This window comes from Podarcis cretensis (assembly GCF_951804945.1).
Source record: "Podarcis cretensis genome assembly, chromosome: Z".
In the NCBI taxonomy this organism is placed as follows: Eukaryota; Metazoa; Chordata; class Lepidosauria; order Squamata; family Lacertidae; genus Podarcis; species Podarcis cretensis.
Genome location: NC_137184.1, coordinates 15,672,460 through 15,686,719, shown reverse-complemented (window position 1 = coordinate 15,686,719; position 14,260 = coordinate 15,672,460). Strand labels below are relative to the sequence as shown.

The window sequence follows — 14,260 nt, the reverse complement described above, 5'->3', positions numbered from 1 at the left end:
AGCAAAGTTCTTAACCTGAGGTACTATTTCTGGGTTAGCGGAGTCTGTAACCTGAGGAGTCTGTAACCTGAAGAGTATGTAACCTGAGGTACCACTGTATACTAATCAGTGGTGTTGTTTCCTTTGGAGCATCTATGGGAAGAGGCTGCTGGCCTAGATGGTCCCCCTTTGGCCTGATCCAGCTGCAAGGCTCTTATTTATTATTTACTTATTGCAATCATATCCCACCTTTCCTCCAAGGAGATCAAGGTGGTGCCTGTGATTCCCCTTCCTCCCCATTGCATCATCACAACAACCCTGCAAGGTAGTATATGCCAAGAGAAAGTAACTGTCCCCAAGGTCTCCCAGGTCCTAGTCCCATGCTCTAACCACTGCACCATTCTGCCTCTCTTCTTAGGGTCCTACCGTCTCCTTGAGATGAGGCAGGTGAGAGATCTGAACCGCTCAGGTATTTTATTTTATTTTTTAATAAACATCTATTCAAAAGTAACAATACATCTTTGTCCACTGCTATGGTATCACAGAATGATCACTCCAATCCTCAATCCCGCATCACTGTCATGTTGGCTTGTCGAATACCCTCAGTAGGAACCTAACTACCGATCTGGTTTGCTAGACATTTTCAGTCAATATATCCCCTCCACAGACACCTCTGTGATGATGATGACATTAAAATACACCCTGTTCTTCTTCAATAAAAGAGGAAAAAAGGAGACCAAATCAGGTAATTTAACACTGCTAATCTATTGCGGAATAAGCCGTGTTAAAGACTGCACTGCTAAATCAAATCCGCATTGACTATGACTGGAGTCCGTTTGACTGCCGCGGACCTTACTGCTGATCATTCCACAAAGCCTATCTCTTTGCTTACTCAATTCCTCCCGAATTAAGGGGCCACTCGGGTGAAGCCGCGATCCTCAGCGAAGCACGCTTGCAGAGTGGCGAGGTGGTGGTGTGGAGTTAAGCCCAGTCCAGCTCTTACTACCGAAGCGGCTTCACCCCTGACTCGCGAGAAAGTCTCCCACGCTACCCCAGATCCTAGAAAGCGGAGTGGGCGAATTCGGATTGGCGCGTCGCCTTTTGGGAGCGGAGCCAATTCGGAGCCGCAGAGCGTCGCCCCCCCCCCCCACTCCGCTGCGCGGCCTCCTCCTCCTCCAGCCACGCCGAGGTTTCCCGGCAGCGGCAGCCGAGACCTTCTGCAGCGGTGAGTAGCCCAAGCAGGCTTCGATCGGGATACACGTGGCGCCTCCTTCTGCGCTTGCACCCCCCTCCCTTCCCAGCCCGCATTCTTGAATGGGAGCCCATTTGCCAAGGCTTTCCTCCACCAGCGGCTGGGAATCTCACTTGGTTGCATTGTCTTACCAGGAGTCAGTACTGTCTGCACTGGCCGGCATCAGGGGCTCACCAGGGTTTCAGGCAGAGTGTGTGTCTTTTCCTAGCCCTAAGTGGAGATGCCAGTGATTGAACCTGGGACCTTATGCATGCAGTTGCTTGACCACTGAGCTATGGCCTTTCCCGTAAAAACAAAGCAAGATTCTAGTCCTCATGATTCTTAGTAAAGAGCTGGCTTCCACAGGAAGCTGCTTCTTTCATAGCTGGGACATTCTACATGCAAGCAGATGCTCCACCACTGAGCTATGGGTCCTGCGTTATCCTGAGTAAGGTCACTGGTCCACCTAGCTCAGCACTTTACGCACTGGTTGGCAGCTGCAGCTCTCCACAGTTTGGTTTTGGTTTTATGGGGGGAGGCAGGGACCCCTCAGCCCTACTGGAGATGCTAGTTAATTTGGGACATATGCTGAGAGTGCAAGGAAGGGAATCGTCCTTATAATCTTATTATATAAGCTACTTTGAAATGCACAAACAATGCCATTTTCCAAAGCCATCCTTTTAAGAGACTGTCTTGAGTGCATTCTGCTTCCTGCATCTGTAATTGGGAGGTAATGACTAAATTGTGCATCCGAAGCGCCGCCTTTTGACCTAAAATGCCTTCTATCATCACTGGCAAAAGGGGGTTGCAAGCCGGATCCACATTTCATGTGCCTTTGAAAGAGAGACGTTTGGTGGTCATGGTTGCCAGAGTGGGAGGTGGGACAGGTCTGATGCCCGTGGCAGGTGCATGGTCTACCAGTGGGATGTTCTGCACATAAGAGCATAGCTCCAGTGCTCAGAAGCTTTTTCCAAATGCCCATGCATTACCCGGCCATGTTCAAGGTTCTTGTATTAATTAATTGTATTTACAACAGAGCTCAAAGTGGTGTACATGGCCCTCCTGATCTCCATATTAACCTTGTGTGGTAGGCTAGGCTGAGTTGGCAACTGGCCCAATTTCAGTCAGTGAACTTCATAGTCGCATGAATATTTGGACCCCAGACTCCCAGGTTCTAGTCTGAGACACCAACCACAAGACCACACTGGTTCACTATAATATCCTGGTGTATATCATTCCCTTCCTAAGCTTTAAGAGATATATGAAACCTTAATTTACAAGACCCTTAACTACTTGGGTCTGGGATACATTAAGGACTGCCTGATCCCTCATATCTGTGCCCAGTCAGTAGGGGAGTCACTGCTGATGGTTCCCCGTGGCTCAGATGCACAGCTTGTTTCCACCAGGAGCTGTGTGTTCAGTATCTATAGAGCTCCCGCTTGAATTCCGTTCTGTTGAACATCCAGTGCTTATGACCTTATTAAATCAAATCTTTATTTTTATGGTCAATGACCAGCACAGAGCCCCTTATCTGTTTTGGCAGGGTATGATCATCGCACCTGTAATGGAGAATGCCATTCTGGAATTAATAGGTGCCTGGATTAAAACTGTTATCTTCCTTTCTTGCCAAAGGTTTAAAGGTAACATCTCAACACTGGCAGATGAAGAGGAGTGGGGGGGGGAGCGCGGCACCCCCGGCAGCGCGATCCCAGTGGGGTGCCATCGTGGCTGCCCCCCTGCCTGCACTGGGCGCCACATCCCCAGGACGTGTGCCATGCCCCTGTGGGCAGTGCACCACGCCCACAGGACGTGAGCCCCGCCCCCTCCTGCTCTCTGCCTGCCCGATGCTGGAGCACAAAGCTCTGCCACTGCATCTCAAGGGAGAAACAAGAGCTGTTTAACTCCTAGGTTTGACTTAGTGGAAGATGTAAGTTGGAAGAGACTATCAGCTGTCTGATCAACTCAGTAACTGGCCCAAGGTCAGCCAGTGAGCTTCATGGCTTAAATAAATAAATTTATTTCACAATGAGGACTAGGAACTTGAAAGAATGCCAGGCTTCCCAGTACAACAGTGTTGCATTCCTCAGTAGACTTGGACCCACCTCCAGTTTCTCCATCTTTAGCTTTGGACTACTGAAGTAGCTGCTTTGGAGGGGCTTTTATTGTTTTCAAGCATCAAAATTTTCTCTCTCCTTCTCTGTTTCTCTCTTAGCCTTGCCGCGCCCCAGAGGTGACAAATCTATACATGCGCATTTTCGCACTAGCAGCTTGCAATATGGTGAACAGAAGGTGTGTGGCCGTATGTTGCCAACAGTCACTTAATGAGCAGGATGAGTGTTTGTGTGTATGTGAATAGGAAGCTCAGTGCAGCCCCTGCCGGGTTTCAAATATCTTTATGTTGCTTTTGGGGTTGTGTGGTGTTGCTACTCAGGAAAAAAAATAATAAATATCTGGCATGCTTCCCGATTACATTGCAGTTATCATGCGAAAGGAGAGAGAGGTAACAAGAGCCGTAGAAATCTGAGACTGGAGGCTTCATCCCAGAGCCGGCTGTAGTTCGTATAGTGACTTGGAATCTGAACCGGTGCATCTGCAAGATTTTATTTTCAATGCTTTATTTATTTAAATGCTTGTTGTAGCCCGTCCCCTCTCCAAATGTTTCAGAGTGGGGGGCACCTAACAATTAAAACAATACATGCATCCACCTGCAATGTCAGGAGTGGATAAAAAGCAGAAGTAGTTTTAAAAGCCAAGCAATGGTCATTTAAAAATGCAACAGTGAGATTAACCATGACTTTGGAAGCTAGAATAAATAACCAGGTTTTAACCTGGTGCTGGGGAGAATGCAAAGTTGGCACCTGGTGGATCTCTGGACAAGGGCATTTCACTCAGTGGTAGGGTAGAGCATCTGCTTTGCATGCAGGAGGTCCTGAGTTCAACCCCCAGCATCTCCAAGTAGGGCTGCAGAAAGGCTTCAGCCTGACACATTGAGAGCCACCGCAGAAGGTGTGGATAGCACTGAAACAGATGAACCAAGCATCCGACTCCATATAAGGCAGCTTCCTATGCTCCTATTTAAATCAGCCCTTTATTCAGAAGCATGAGATCTAGAATCTTGTCCCACGTTCAGTTATTGGCATCTCCAGGTAGGACTGGGAATGCCCCTTACCTGAAACCCCAAAGAGCTGCTGCCAGTCAGTGTAGACAATTCTGAGTTAGTTTTTCCACTTTAAGGCATAATATTAATAAAGGCAATCACAGGCATTTAATTTGTGGTGACAGTGATAATAATAATTGACACATTCATGTTGTGATTCCAGGGGTTGGACTAGATGACGCTTTGGGTCTCTTTGCAATTCTGTACTATTTATGTTGTGCTGTCCATCCCTTGAGCATCTAGGCTTCAAATCGCCTGATGCTGCCAGTTTTGCTTCCTGGCGTTACGAATGAACCAAATCCTGTAATTAGGAAGGGGGAGCAAATCAGCCTTGACTTGTGCTGTTTCTGGTGACTTTCATGCTCTGGCCACATGATCTCGGAGGCAGGGCAGGTTTTAAAATAGAACCAAATCAGTTTGCATCTTCTCTCTCTTTTGGTATCAAGTCAGTTGATGCACTGTGGGCAGCAGGCAGGTCAGGACCTTGTCTCTGCCTGCCTGGTTCTGGCAAAACCAAAATGAAACATTGCACCAGAGGAAACCTAAAATTCTGTGACCTGCGTAGAAAACGACACGGCGTGGTTCTGCAAATGTGCAGAGAGTGATAAGTTTTATTCCTGATTCTCAGCCACCTCTGCCTCTGTATGTGGCAAAAGCAGAATAGGATGGGTCTCCAAGGGTGGATAGACTTTTTTTTTACCCCAGACCAAGTCTGCAGGGGTGAGTGGCAGTGTGGTGTAATGGTTACCGTGTCTGATTATGACCTGGGAGACCAGGGTTCAAATCCTCCCCCTTGGCCATGAAGTTCATTGTGTGACCTTGGGTCACAGTCATCGCCTCTCAACCTGACCTACTTCACAGGTTTGTTGTGAGGATGAAATGGGGAGCGGGTATAACCATGTATGCCACATCAAACTCCTTGGAAGGAAGATGGGGTGTGAATGCAAAAAATAAAATAAGAAAAAAGCCCTGTTTGATCCAGCCCAGCATCCTCTTCTCACAGTGGCCCACCAGATGCCCCAGTGGGAAGCTCACAAGCAGGATTCAAGCACAAGAGTTCTCTCCCCTCCTGGTTCCCAGCAATAAGTATTCAGAAGCATTAATGCCTCTGACTGTGAAGGTAGAGCATAGCCATTGTGGCTAGTAGTCATTTTCCCCCACATTGCCCTTGTGTTTTCAAGCACATATATATTGGCAGCCCTAAGAACTGGGAGAGGGACGCAGGTGGCGCTGTGGTCTAAATCACAGAGCCTAGCTTACCGATCGGAAGGTCAGTGGTTTGAATCCCTGTGACGGGGTGAGCTCCCGTTGCTTGGTCCCTGCTCCTGCCAACCTAGCAGTTTGAAAGTACATCAAGGTGCAAGTAGATAAATAGGTACCACTCCAGTGGGAAGGTAAACAGTGTTTCCGTGCGCTGCTCTGGTTCGTCAGAAGTGGCTTAATCATGCTGGCCACATGACCCAGAAGCTGTACGCTGGCTCCCTCAGCCAGTAAAGTGAGATGAGCGCCACAACCCCAGAGTAGGTCACGACTAGACCTAACGGCCAGGGGTCCCTTTACCTTTAGGTAAAGGTAAAGGTAAAGGTACCCCTGCCCGTACGGGCCAGTCTTGACAGACTCTGGGGTTGTGCGCCCATCTCACTTAAGAGGCCAGGGGCCAGCGCTATCCGGAGACACTTCCGGGTCACGTGGCCAGCGTGACATCGCTGCTCTGGCGAGCCAGAGCCGCACACGGAAACGCCGTTTACCTTCCCGCTGGTAAGCGGTCCCTATTTATCTACTTGCACCCGGAGGTGCTTTCGAACTGCTAGGTTGGCAGGCGCTGGGACCGAACAGCGGGAGCGCACCCCGCCGCAGGGATTCGAACCGCCGACCTTTCGATCGGCAAGCCCTAGGCGCTGAGGCTTTAACCCACAGCGCCACCTGCGTCCCTTTACCTTTACCTTTATGCAAAGCAGATACTCTATCACTCACCTACAACACTTCTGTAAAATTAATATCTTAGTCTTCATGGCTCTGAATAAGGGGCTTATTTAAACAAAAACATATCCTGAATCAGTCTGTTGGTCCATCTGGCAGGCAGCTTCCTCTCTTGGGTTTCAGGCAAGATCGAACCTGGGACCTCCTGTAGGATAAAGCAGATACTTTACTGCTGGGCTACCCTTAAAGTAAGATTCTGATTGAAAGGCTGGTTTAAATCAGAACATAGGAAGCTGTCCTTTTCTGAATCAGACCATTAGCCCATCTAGCTTGGTATTGCCCACACTGACTGGCAGCATCTCTCCAGAGTTTCCTAACTCTGCCTGGAGATGCCAATGGGGTTGGGACTTCAGGCCTTCTGCATGCAGAACATGTGCTCTACCTCTGATTACCCGTCTCTCTCTTTCTCTCTCTCGCTTTCCCTGCCTCAGCCTATTTAAATCCATTCCCTACTCCGGAGACATGTTGACAAATACGGGTGCTCTGTTTTTAAGCACTGATGCTTTAATGAGCTTGTTTTCAGAAGACTGGCTAATAGCAGATTATGTATTTTTCAAATGGCTGCTGAAGGGAATATGTCCCTGGATGATTGATTGTGAGGCCTCTTTTCCTTAGGAAAGGAATCACTCTGTATGGGTAATATGAACCAATCCTCTCCCCTTTTTGAAGAAACCAACACAGTCTTTCAATTTACGGGAATGTGATTGTGTTGCATGGAGAGATGACTGTTATCTTTCTTAAGGGGATGAATGATGGCTAGACTGAGCTGAGATTCACCTGCCCTATCTTTGTTTGGCTCTCAGTTGCCATGCTATCTTCGAATCAGGCCTCCAAGCTAATATCTACCCTCCCCTCGACTACCTTTGTTTGGCTCTCAGTTGCCATCGTAAATTTTAAACTAGTCCTCTGAGCCAAGGCATAGTAAATTTTAAACTAGTCCTCTGAGCTATTAGCATGGCAACTAAAGGCCAAGCAAGGGCATCTCAAAGGAGATACCCTTGCTTGGCCTTGGATACCTTTGTTTGGCCTTCACTTGCCATACTCAGTTGAACTGGGCCACCGAGTGAAGAGTCACCCTCTTTTGAGATGGCTTCATTTGTCCCTCATTTGTCTCACTAAATTTTAATTAGACCTCCGGGTAAGCTTGCCACTTTGGTCAGGCAAAATACAGGACAGGTCGGACAAAATAAAGGACAGGTTGGGTTGGGGATTGGGGAGGGGTACACACACTTCCCTGACACCAAATTCATGGCAACCCTACTTCCTGCCCTTGAGATGCCTTCATTTGGCCCTCAGTTGCCATACTAATTTTCATTCAGAGTGGCAGGTAACTTTCAATTTGGCAGCAAAAAATAAATGGATTGGCTATTTGTAGCTGGGTGCAGTCCTTGGCAGAAAAAAGTTAAAAGGCTCTTCACTCCTACAGTAGAGAGCTGCCACACACACCCGCTTCTTGGTAACAATAGGAACCGCTGCTGCCTTTGCAAAGTTGCAGGATCGCCTTTGTGTCTCCTTCCAGAGATGCCTTTTGGACTCTTTGCTGGGTGCTAATAATTTGAGGAGAAGCTCTGTGTTGGAGCAGCCCAGATGTAGCAGGTGAGAAGCATGCCTTTATATAACCTGCTGGCTATGGAATTGGCAGGGGTGTAGCAAAACAGAAACGTTTTTATGTTTAACGTATATTTATAATAAAAACCTGTTGAAGTAGAATAACAGATTCCAAATAAAATAAAATAAAAGTAGGATACCTAGAACCAAACATATAGGAACAAATTTCCATACCAAAACCAAGCATAATAAATTAACACCACAAGGTTCCAAGTAACACAAATGGGTTTATGTTATCCTGTATGTTTTTATTCTTGTACATTATGGTTGTATTTCGTCAGGCAGCGTAGAGTGGAACTATGGAACTTGCTCCCACAGGGGCCAGTGATGGCCACTGGACCGGCCAAATTCATGGAGGAGAGAGCTATCAGTGGCTATTAGCCACATTGGCTATGCTCTGCCAGCAACTGTCATGCTTCTGAATATCTGTTGCTGGAGACTCCAGGAGGGGGGTGTTATGTAGTGAAGTTTCACCCTGGGCCAGCAGGGGGATACTGTATATAGTTTTCACTCAGGTCTGTAGATAGTTTTCACTCAGGTCCACGTCAGTTATTTTAGGCGGGAAACTCTGGGTTGTTGTTGCTACAATGTTGTCAGCCGGCTGCCTATAAAAGCAGGCCGGCTGAGCTGTTTGCTGTTCAGTTCTGTCCAGCTTGCAAGTAAAGATCTGCTCTTGAGAAATCGCTGTGTCGTCTGCTATGTTCGCCCACAACTTAACAGGGAGAGTGCTCTTGTGCTTGAATCCTGCTTGCTGGTTTCCCACAGGCATCTGCTTGACCACTGTGAGAACAGGATGCTGCACTAGATGGGCCTTTGACATGATCCAGCAGACTCTTTTTACCTCCTTATGACCTGAGTTCAACAGCACTCCTCCCCACTTGCTGTTTCCAGCAATTGGTATCCAGATGCATTACTGCCTCTGACTGTGGAGGCAGTGCATGACCATCGTGGCCAGTATAGCCAAACATTTCCTGACTACACCACCTGCACAGTGGTTTGCTTTTGGCATTTCCCTCTCTCTTCCTGGGCCACAACCTTCAATGGGAAGGGGTGATGAAAAGACCACCTGTGTCCCAAGACCTTCTCATAGTCCCTTTGCTATACGTTGAAGGTTGTGTGTGGCAGTATTGTTTGTACCCACATGAACCAGAAGGAAGGGGTTGTGGTCAGTGGGCTTTTTAAGGCTTGGCAACTTCTCTGTCACGTTGTGAACCTTTGCAACGAAAAACAACATGCTGTTACCTCTGCACAGCACTGCCTCTGTGCCCCTCAGTAGGGAGTCAGCTATCACCACCACTTCACCTTCCACAGCCACCTTGGTGTGTTCTGAGGTCTGCAACAGCTCCTCTCTCCTAAATGATAAGAAGCCCCAAAAGATGCAGTCTTTTTCTCACATAACACTCCCCCTTTTGTGCATCAAGCATCAAATTAGCAATGCAGTAGTGAAATCATGAAATGATTTGGACCTCTAGTCCTTGAGTTTGCCCTAATCAAAGTTTAATTTCATCCAGGGCCCACCTGAAAATCTGATTTGATCAGCTCGGTTCTTGAAAACAAAACATTCAGCTATGTTTTCTAGCTGATCTCATTGCTACTTCAGTTCCTTCTCAGAAAAAAATCAGTCCCCAATCTGTAGATTAAAAAACACACCCAGGCAGTCCTCTCTAGCAGTTTTTATTTTGTTTATGTCACTGTCAGGCTCACATCGCTAGAAATTATTCATTATCTTTTTATTTCATGAAATATATACATTGCTTGGTTTTAAAGAAAACCCTCAAAGCAATGTACAGAAAATATAAAACAACAAAATTGTCCATAAGAAAGATTAATAAGAATAATTTAAGACTTTCAAAAAGTTAAAATAACAATTCACTAAAACAGATTAAAACTCGCCTCAGGTTTCTAAACATCAGGGTAGGCTTGTCTAACCAAAAATGCTTTTAGCAGGTGCCAAATTGAGTTGAGTGAAGGCGCCTGCCTGATATCAATAGGCAGGGCGTTTCAAAGTGCAGGTGCCACAACACTAAAGATCAAGTTCTTACAAATACTGTATGAAATGGGTTTTATGTGAAATCTGTAATTGTGCAGTTGCACAGATCAAAATATAGGATAAGGCAATCTCGTAGGTAAACCAGTCCCAAGTTGTTAAGGGATTTATATTATAACAACAACAACAACAACAACAACACCTTGAACTTGGCCTGGGAGCAAATTGGCAGCCATTGCAGATCTCTGAACACAGGTGTTAGATGATGACAGGGTCTCACTCCTGTCAGCAACCAGGCTGTAGCATTCTGCACTAACTGAAGCTTGCTGAAAAAGCACGAGGGAAGCCCCACACAGAGTGTGTTGCAGTAGTCCAAATTAGTTGGCAGAGGTTAGGGGAGAATCTTGTCACTGTTGCTTCAAAAGAAAGAGAGTGATATTTGCGGTTTAAGAATACAATTAAAATATGACTGCAATTAAAATAAATTGAAATATCCATGATTTAAATTATGCATTGTTTATTTATTTCCTAAAATTTTATACTGCTTAATTGTAAACAAACAAACCATTGGTTTAAAACTTCAGTTTGAAACTTTAGGAGTTCTCAGATTTCATTTTTGAGGTTGTGCTTGGTTGCTGGGAGAAAGGAACCAAAATAATTCAGTGGGCTTCTGGGAGCCTCCACAACTAAGTTTGGAGGCCTACAACTGAGGATGGAGTCTGCCCATTGTGTCTCTGTAATATTTTTCTGAATTGCATCCAGCCAAATTCTGCTCAGAGTAGACTCGCTGGCATTAATGAACCAGTAGTTTCAGTGAGTATTGTCTGAGTAGGACTTATATTGGATAAAAAGGTAAAGGTACCCCTGCCCGTATGGGCCAGTCTTGACAGACTCTAGGGTTGTGCGCTCATCTCACGCTGTCCGCAGACACTTCTGGGTCACGTGGCCAGCGTGACGAAGCTGCTCTGGCGAACCAGCACCAGAGCAGCACACGGAAACGCTGTTTACCTTCTCGCTATAAAGCGGTACCTATTTATCTACTTGCACTTAATTGTGCTTTCGAACTGCTAGGTGGGCAAGAGCTGGGACCGAACGACGGGAGCTCACCCCGCTGTGGGGATTTGAACCGCCGACCATGCAATAATTCTAAGGTAAACTGTACATTAACCTGAAACAGATACAAGTGACAAGAAAGGAGATTCCAACTAAACGCTAGGAAGAACTTTCTGACAATGAGAGCTTTTCTGCATTGGGATGAACGACCTCAGAAAGTGATGGACTCTTTCATTGGATGTTTTTATACAAAGGTTGGTTGACTAGGGATTCTCTAGCTGTGATTCCTGCTTTGCAGGGGGTTGGACTAGATGACTCTGGAATCCCTTCCAACTCTACAGCTCTATGATTCTATGAAATTGAGACATGAAGCAAAAAGCGGAGGAGAAAAACCAGCCCACTCCCCCACGCCCTCCTGTCTTGTACTCTCTACAAATACCTGAGGAACGAGATCATCACCCCACTCGTACTAACCATCCCAGGGCGCTCAACCACTGCCAAGATGTCCTTTCTTCTAACAGATCAAAATGAGCAGATAACAGCAAAGGTTGCTAGGTTCATAGCAGGGGCAATCAGAATAAGGGCCACTAACTGACGGCTGATTCAGGACTTTAAATTGTGTCTTATATCAAATTTCCTTTTCTGAGTATACTGTAATGTTTTACTGTTGCTATGGCTATTGGCTAATGCGAATAAAGTTTTATCTATCTACCAGCCCACTCCCCCATCGCCCCGGAAAAATTCCTGTAGTTTCAGGTTGCACCTAAGGCTGGGGGCAAGGGGAAGGATCACACAACAGTGTGGTCACCCCCTTCCAGTGTTCTGAAATATAAAAACCCTGCAGTTACTCCCACAGAGACAGGGAAGCAAGGTTTCGTTTGCATTTTATTTAATTTATTTATTATTGTGTTTGTATTCCACCTTCCCTCAAAGGACCTCAGTTTGACATACAAGGTTCTTACCCTGCCCTGTTTCATCCTTGCGACACCCCTGTGAGGTAGATTAGGCTGAGCAGCAGAGATTGGCCCAAGGTTGCCCAGTGAGGTTCCTGTCAGAGTGGGGATTTTTAATCTGACATTCAAACCACTATACCACACGGGCTTTTGCCGTTTCAGTTGACTTAATAAGAGTATTACAGTGGTACCTCAGGTTACAAAAACTTCAGGTTACAGACGTTTCAGGTTACAGACTCTGCTAACCCAGAAATAGTACCTCAGGTTAAGAACTTTGCTTCAAGATGAGAACAGAAATCACGCTCCAGCGGCGCAGCGGCAGCAGGAGGCCCCATTAACTAAAGTGGTGCTTCAGGTTAAGAACAGTTTCAGGTTAAGAATGGACCTCCAGAACGAGTTCTTAACCCAAGGTACCACTGTACTGTAATAAAGATTTTGGAAGTTTTGATGTGTGTGGGGGGGCAGTTTTCAATTTCATTGCACTCCGCCTGAGCTCTTGGATCAATTGGGAATAGAGCCAGTGTCGTGAAGCCTTGGTTGGGTCATGGCCTCTCAGTCTAACCTACCTCACAGGGTAGTTGTGGGGATTGAACAAGAACTAGGACCAGGGTTCAAATCCCCACTTGGCCATGAAACTCACAGGGTGTGATCTTGGGGGATATTCACTGCCTCTCAGCCTAACCTACCTCACAGGGTTGCTGTGTTGATTAAATGAGGGGGGAAATATATATGCCATCTTGAGTTCCTTGGAGAAAAAAAGTGGGCTATAATTCAATAAGTAAATAATAATACAAGTGATGTTGGGTCAGGATTCCTAAATAAACAGCAGTTTGGGACAGGCAGTAGGGACCGATTCTTTGGCCAAGCTAAGAGTCTAATATTTCATCCAGGGTGGTGTTAACCTTGCCTCTGTAGAGACTAGACAGATGGCTTTTTGCCAAGACCTGGCAAACAAAAGATGACGATGTGTTTCATTTTGAGAAGGCCTTTCTGCTACCCAGACTTTGCATCAATCCAATCTATACACGGTTCCCCCTTATCTCTCCCGCTCACAGAAAGTTGCCTTTTCTGTTAATTGAGGCGTAGCAGAGTGGCATTAATTGAAAACTGACTTCTGGAACAAAGGACATGGGGATTTAGCAGGAGGGGTAGATGGCTAGCACACTAAAAGGAAAAGGAAATCATAGCTGTGACAGCAGTGAGCAAGACTGTGGTACTGTGTGTGTGTGTGCGCGCGCACGCGCGTGCTCCGTGCCCTGTGGAATTTCGCAACCTGGGTATATATTATGCAATCTGTGCGCTTTGGCATAATCAGGGAGAAGTTGGTTGGGGCAAAGGCAGCGGCAGCTCTCCCACAACCCCCTTGGAATTCCTATGCTTCTAAATACCCATTGTTGGAAGCCACCAGGAGGAGCTAGTTGTGGGTTACCACTGCGTGGCCACTGTGAGAACAGGATTCTGGACTAGATGGGCCTTTGGCTTGATCCAGCAAGCTCTTCTTCTTCTTTTAAATAATTTTTATTGATTTTCCAATAAAAAACATCCAATTAATATATCCAATCATAATACTCCAATTAAAATAAAAAACTAAAATAAAGAAGACCAAATTATAGTCCAAATTATATTTATTAATTTTTCAGAGCTCCCCACGGTCTCGATCTCTGAAGCAAGTCTCCAGATCCAGCCAGCTCTTCTTACGCTGTATTCAGATACCCCTCTGGGTGCTGAGATTTCACTTAAAAGTGCTGTACTGTAGTATTTGCCGTCAAGGGGACTAGAATGTGTATGTGTTTGTTTGTTTGTTTTTTAAAAGTTGAGGTTTACAAGAAGCTGAATTCTGTGTCTGATGCCAGGCTCTTGCACTTTTACAATTATTAGTACAGTGGTACCTTGGGTTAAGAACTTAATTCGTTCTGGAGGTCTGAAACTGTTCTTAACCTGAGGTACCACTTTAGCTAATGGGGCCTCTCGCTGCCGCTGCGCCACTACCATGCGATTTCAGTTCTCATCCTGAAGCAAAGTTCTTAACCCGAGGTACTATTTCTGGGTTAGCGGAGTCTGTAACCTGAAGCGTCTGTAACGTGAAGTGTCTGTAACTTGAGGTACCACTGTAGTGAGTATGGGGTTGTGGTGTGTACGTAGACCTGGGCTGTGAGCAAAGCGAAGGGCCATAGCTCAGTGGTAGAGCACCTGCATTACATGCAGAAGGTCCCAAGTTCAACCCTTGGCATCCCCAGGTAGGACTGGAGAGCTACTGCCAGTCAGTGTACGTATATGGTATTGAGCTAGATGGACCCAATGGTCTGATTAAG

The 14,260-nt window shown here is 46.3% G+C and overlaps 1 protein-coding gene across 2 annotated transcripts in view; it reads left to right on the top strand.

Annotated features, from left to right (window-relative positions):
* The first annotated feature begins 956 nt into the window (after nt 1-956).
* Nucleotides 957-14,260, top strand: part of NCS1 (neuronal calcium sensor 1) — a 58,443-nt gene continuing 45,139 nt past the window's right edge. For both annotated transcript variants that reach the window (XM_079961529.1, XM_079961528.1), the window contains exon 1: nt 957-1,204. The gene's annotated coding sequence lies outside the window, so the exon portion shown is untranslated. The remainder of the gene's footprint in view (nt 1,205-14,260) is intronic.